This window comes from Ptychodera flava, chromosome 7 (assembly GCF_041260155.1).
Source record: "Ptychodera flava strain L36383 chromosome 7, AS_Pfla_20210202, whole genome shotgun sequence".
NCBI lineage: Eukaryota > Metazoa > Hemichordata > Enteropneusta > Ptychoderidae > Ptychodera > Ptychodera flava.
In genome coordinates, this window is record NC_091934.1 from 10,590,672 (window position 1) to 10,597,227 (window position 6,556).

The window sequence follows — 6,556 nt, forward strand, 5'->3', positions numbered from 1 at the left end:
ATTTTTAGTTACTTTAAAGATATTTATCTATATTCCTTGCATGAGAAAGCAGCCTCTTTGCTGAAAACAAGTAGATTAATATAAACTGTTAGAATTCAGTTCAAATTGATCTTTTCATGCAATATAATAAGGTTAGACTTTTGCAACACTGTACGGTGTTTTTACCTTGCATCATGTAAACATCTCCATTTTATAAACCATTTTCATTTTTAGCATGGTCTTGATTACAAATTATCCACAGATTTGGTGAATGTTTTTAATTCACAATTGTGTGTAGCAATGCAATCGTATTAAGGTGCATATTTACAGTCACAAAGGAAGGATCACTGTAGACTTTATCCATCCTATCTTGAAAGTGTCATGGCAACCAAGAAGTAAGTCATGTGACAGTCATGGAAGCCCTTGAATATACCACACATATATCAGTTAACATCAACCGTCTCTTTGCAATCCATGTACTTTTTTTACATTGCTATTTCTAATCATAGTTTGGTCAACAAGCATGTATAATAGGCCACTTTCATGACCCTGTGTGACCCTTACATCCTGGCATTTTTATTGGTATGAGTTTACTATTTTGAGTTCAAACTCTGCAACGGCAAACTGTACCATTTGATTTATTCACTCAAAGTCATTTTAAAACAAAAATGTGTAATTTTCTCTGTTACAAATGGGAGAAAAGCTTATGTTGTATAATGCCTCGCCATCAAAAATGCCAGGATGTAAGGTCACTCGGGGTCATGGAAGTGGCCTGTTGCATTAACAAACCCTCTCCTTTGATCATCATCTTCATTGTGATATACATACTGTAAATCTTCATACTTATTCATTGAAGGGCAAATACATATGCTTTGTACATGTTCTACTGAATCACGGAGAGTGATACTCTTCATAAATAAAGCAGTCCTAATTGGAGTCATAAGACACATACATGTATCTGTACAGACATATGTGTGATTTGACTGTCCATGTTATCAACAGAAATACTGTAAATGTGTGATAGACTTTTAGAGAAATATTTTGATTTCTGTTTGTTTGAGATTTTGTGCCTTTCAATGTTTGTAAATCCAAAATTTGTTCAGTACACATTAACTGATAAAGTTAGGCTACTGCCTTTTGCATGTACAGGATATGTAAACTCAGAAAGTAATTCGTTTGCTGAAGAAACTCAAAATTTGAAACTTTCAGATCAATATGTAATTATGCTAATTGCTATCATTAAGCCAGTGTGCCATCATTGGTGTTACTACGTTACCATACCCTCATTTCTGTTGCCATGGCACTGTTTCCTCATATCTATCACTTTGACACTCTGTGCCATCATTCCTGTTTCCATGACACCATACCATCCCTTCCTGTCACACTTTACCAGCATTTGTGTTGTTGTGCCATTGTTTGTCTTTATCTGTTTCAATTACATTGTGCCATCATGTCTGTTGCTCAGATACAATCTCATGCTATTGTAATAGGGTCAGTCATGTTGCTATGATACCAAGTCATCATCTCTGTTACCATGACACTGTACCATCATTTCTGTTCCTGTGAATAATATGGAACTTCATCATGTCTTACTCCTTTCTGTCACCATGACTCCAAATCTTTACATCTGTTGCCATGATACTATGTCACCATTTCTGTTGCTAGGAAACTGCAGATATTACTTTTGCCATCATATCATGCAATGATTTCTGCAAGCATCTCTCATAGAAACTTTTAACTTGTCAACATTTCTAAAGCCAGTTTTTCAGAACTTTGAAGCATTCTTATTTATTGTCATATTTTAGCAAAAACAGTGAGTTGTAAGCCCTGATGGAAAATAATCAAGTTAGGCTTTAACAGTAAAGTAGTGTTAAGTAGCCAAATATGTAAATTTTTGAAAATAGTTGTATATATCGTCATTTTAATTTCATGTCTACCATTTCTTTTGCTACATTCCAGTTACTTTCAGCAAAATGTATTATCTTTTTACTTTCTAAGACTTGAATTATCTGTAAATTTTGAAAAATCATAATGTTATTGAGATTTTTAATTTGGTTTCCTGAAATTCTAAAATCAGTCTAATTTTATGTATATATTAGTTTGGTCTCTTAACATTTCATGTTTGTAACTTGTCTTTCCAATCTTGGTCATCCTTCTTCAGTACTTTCAATGTGAGATATTTCTGAAGTAAAAGAGTAATTCATACAAATGAAATGTCTTGCATATGTCTATCTTGTACAAGTGTTGTTCTTAGAGTTCTGATTGCTGTTACAGTATGGTAGAACATGTTTGGAAACTGAAAGTTGAAAGTTTTCGCTCAAAGCTTTTCTGAAAACAAGTTTAAACTATTCTCTTTCCAAATCCAGAAAAACAATCAGGGGTCACCTTGCAAATTTTGGTAATAAAACAGTTTACAAAAAATTTCTTGATGTATGAAATTAAAAATTGAAATTAAAATGGCTGTCATTGGTATGTTATTAAAAACTTCATTTTTTATACGAGGTTCAAACTGAATCCACATACCAGCATAGTAGCTGTATCATATTCTAAAAGTATTATTAGAATCCAAATACCGTTTATCTGTCCTTAAGGTGCATTATATGTTACTCAGTAAACTCTTTGATTTAGGGGAAATGAGGAAAAAAATGACCTTCAACCATGAAGGGGACATAGATATACTCAATCAAAAAGAGGCACGGTTTGATAGCCACAGCACATAATTATGGTATATCAGCATTTTACAATCACTGTGTTTGTCTTCTGCTAACAACCATACAGCTATTTAATTGACACCAATTATACTATTAGTGTTATATTCATGGTAAAATATATTGACAGACCCACATGCTACACATAGCAATTATCAAGTGTTATGGCCTTCTTTGAGATGAAGAAATCACAGACTTTGTTGTACCATCCCCACATCCTCATTACTAAATATCAGACTATGGAATTAAGATTCTTTGTATGGTGAGAGCAGCTGCAATGCTTCGTAGATTTCAGCAGATGCCTCACTTTAACAGGCAAGGGTTGTTTATTAGCTTCATTTCAAAACAAGTGTACATAATTTCATATAAGTTTTAAATAAAACAGAGCAGACGGCATCCAAACAGTCAAGCTAGGTCAATAAGATCTGATGTCAGAACGAAGGACACAGGACTCTTTGACAGATAGAGTATCTATACACCTCATAGTTACATACTTGCACATTTATCATTACCTTTTGTGCCATAGTTAACTACAGTGTAATCAGTTCAGTTTCTTTAGTATTATTTTATGCTTTGAACAAGTCCATATTATAGGGAGCACTAGGAGAAAGGAACACCTAGTCTAGAGCTCACTCCAAAGTAAATTTGGATTTTAATTTGAATATAAACAGACTTTCAATGTTTCCTACCACAGTTAAAGTTTACTACACAAAGCGTATATCCAGTTCCACTGTCTAGATTATGTGTCCCAATACTTCCAGAGAAGACTTTCCTGCAGACCCATGATTTGAGAGACTGAGGTCCTCACAACAGCGCCCTCTACGACCAGATCGTCCAGTCCTAGGTGAGACCCTTTTTCATGCATTCAAATTAAAGATTATCTACTAAAATATTGCTAGTTGCAAAACTATCTCTACAGTTTTCTTTAAAACACTGGTACATTCCCTCTGGGAGAGAAACTTTCCTAAATCTTGTATTTTGTTGTAGTTGAGCCTTCAGGTCCACTTGTGAAATGTATATGTCATGTCAGATACATAGAATCTACATCTTGTTGAAGGTTTAGATGTGGAGTGAGATAAACAGAAGCATTCGTCAGTAAACTGGTAATGGCCTCTGAATATACGCAGAAAAACTTTGATAATTGACACAATTCAAGTACATATAGCAAAACAAAACTTTTATTTAAGAGGAACAGAACATTAACAAAACAGAACAATAAATACATCTTAATAAAACAGCAATATCAACCAAACACTCAAACTTCCTTGTTCTGGATAGTACTCTTTGATAGATTGTTCTAGGATACTTCTGAACTCTATCTCACTCTCAACTTTGTATCAAAACTTCACTTTGACTTATTACCCTGGCTCATTTCCATCGAAATTTAGTCTGATAAGATTTTGAAAAAACTCTGCATGTAATTAATTTATTTCATCAACAAAGACAGGAAACAAGCTTTCACAGAAATCTGCATAGAAAAAGTTGTCATGGAAAGTGTATTCAAAAATTTGATTTCGAAGGAAATGACAATCATAGTCAGCCACATTGAAGCTTGAAATTTGTCAGGAAATGACATGAACTGAGAATTGTAAAAAAATGCAACAAGATATATTTACATGCGATGTTTCTAAAGTGTTGATATGGGCAAACTTTTGTCATCATTTTTCTCTTTTGCTGAATTCTACCTACAACATATTCAATCACGACACACATGACAGTGTTTACTAAGTTCATGTAGTCTCAATCTTAAAGTACAGTAGAAAAATAGACTTATAAATTATCAAAAGTAACAAGCAGTATTGTCAAATATAAAGTCAGTTTGATTACGTCGTCAACTTACATAGTGACAGTTAAACTTGAGAAATTGATCATCTGCGAGAGAACTACACAGCACATCCATGCCTCACTGTAAAAAGGAACCTGAACTCAAATTAGGGGGGTTTTTTTCATATTTTTCTATACTTCAAAATCCTTCCAGAAAATTTTGAAGTATACTTTTTTATACTTCAAATCCTTCCAGAAAATTTTGAAATCTGTAATGAAATATCATATCAAATTTTTCACAAGTTCCAGTCAAAATTACAAGGTTTTCTAGCCTATTATCCAAAATGTGAAAGTTTGATTACGGTCACTTTGCTGCAGGCCAGCAAATATTGGCATATGAATGCAATAGGCAGCCAACAATAAACTACTGGATCTTAATCAAGCAACTAGCATGTAGCTTTTCTGATTTGGAAAATTTGTATCTTTGATGAACATTTACAAAAATATTTGTATGAAATAATTAAGTATGATTTTAATGCAGTGACTGTACAAGTCTTTGAACAAATATTGAGAGAATGCAATCAAAAGTTTGTTTTTGTATTAACCACATTTGTTTTGATAGTAGGTAGATCACTGATATATTTTAATTACCAAGTTAACAATCACAAATCCTCAACATTGATTGACAAGTCACTGCCGTGACCGAAGACGATTGAACTTACTTTATGAATCTTTTAGATATTCATCAATAACATCACCATGGAAATAGAGATCAATGTAACGTGAAAGACCTGCAATTTATCTCCAAATAGTTTGTTATCCAACAATAACTTTTCCATTCAAGGTATCTCTTTCCCTCTGAGAGATAATACACTGGCAGTGGAACGGAAAGTATATTAAGTACACAGCACATAGAAAGACATCACTGCTAAGACATAACGTCAATGACATACCAACATTAATACTGTATGTATTCATAAATAATTGGATACAATAATTCATCAATGAATGCAGGCAACTTTCCCCCTGAAATGTACGGTTACAAACACAAGATACAACACTGCAAACTATACTAGGCAGCCTACACATAAGCTTTGTCAGTAAGTGACAAAATAACTGCAAGCACTGCTTCTCATAGCAACAGTAGACTTTCGGTCTGCAATTTTTTTAGATTTTTTAACAGAATTTAATAAAAGGTTTGCGGGATTTAAATATTATTAACATATGTTAAAACGTGAGTCATATCAACAAATATACAGAACAGAGAATGCGAGAAAGTCTACACGCTAATAATAAAACAAACCACGGTAATCCCACTAACAGTATCTCAGTTACTGTCAGATGGGTTCTTTTCTTTTCTACCCGAACAAGTGCCAGTTGGATAATTAGTTTAGTTAATTTTTATGTTGTTTTTTTAAGTTAACAATAAATTTTTCATCACATTAATAACTTTATTAAAATTCTTCATGAAAATTACAGTGGAATTATTTTTTACTTAAAATATTACTCTTGTAGTATAAAATTACTCTTGTAGTATAAAATATTTTCGTAAAAAATGTACACTGAGTTGAAATGCATAAAATGTTTTAAACTACCTAAAATGCAAGCCTGTTGAGATTAAAAGTTTTACAGTTAATATTAGAATTAGCACAAGATAAAACTTTTAATTTAAAACTGTACAGATAATTTAGGAAAAGGCAACTTTTAAAACTGGATACTTTTAAAACTGAATAACAATTATAAAACTTTTTAAAACACAGAAGTCCCTAGCTACAGCTATTAAATGCTGCTAATCAATATAATATATGCTTTTTATTTTCATTGCTATTTTATAAAGTAATGTCAACAAGTTATAATGTCAACATTTTTGGCTATATACACAAAACAAGAAATAGCAGTGTGGTGAATTCCAATACCACTGAATTATTGGTGCAATGCAGTTGCTTGGCGTGCAGAGAAACTCAGAAATCTCAGAAAAATAGGCAGTTTCCAATCATGTGCATGCTACATGCCTCCCATGTGCTGGACCTCTCTATTTCATCAGGAAATTATTTGGAGACTGGAAATTCATTGTTGATGTGTTTACTCATTGATGGAATTATTGT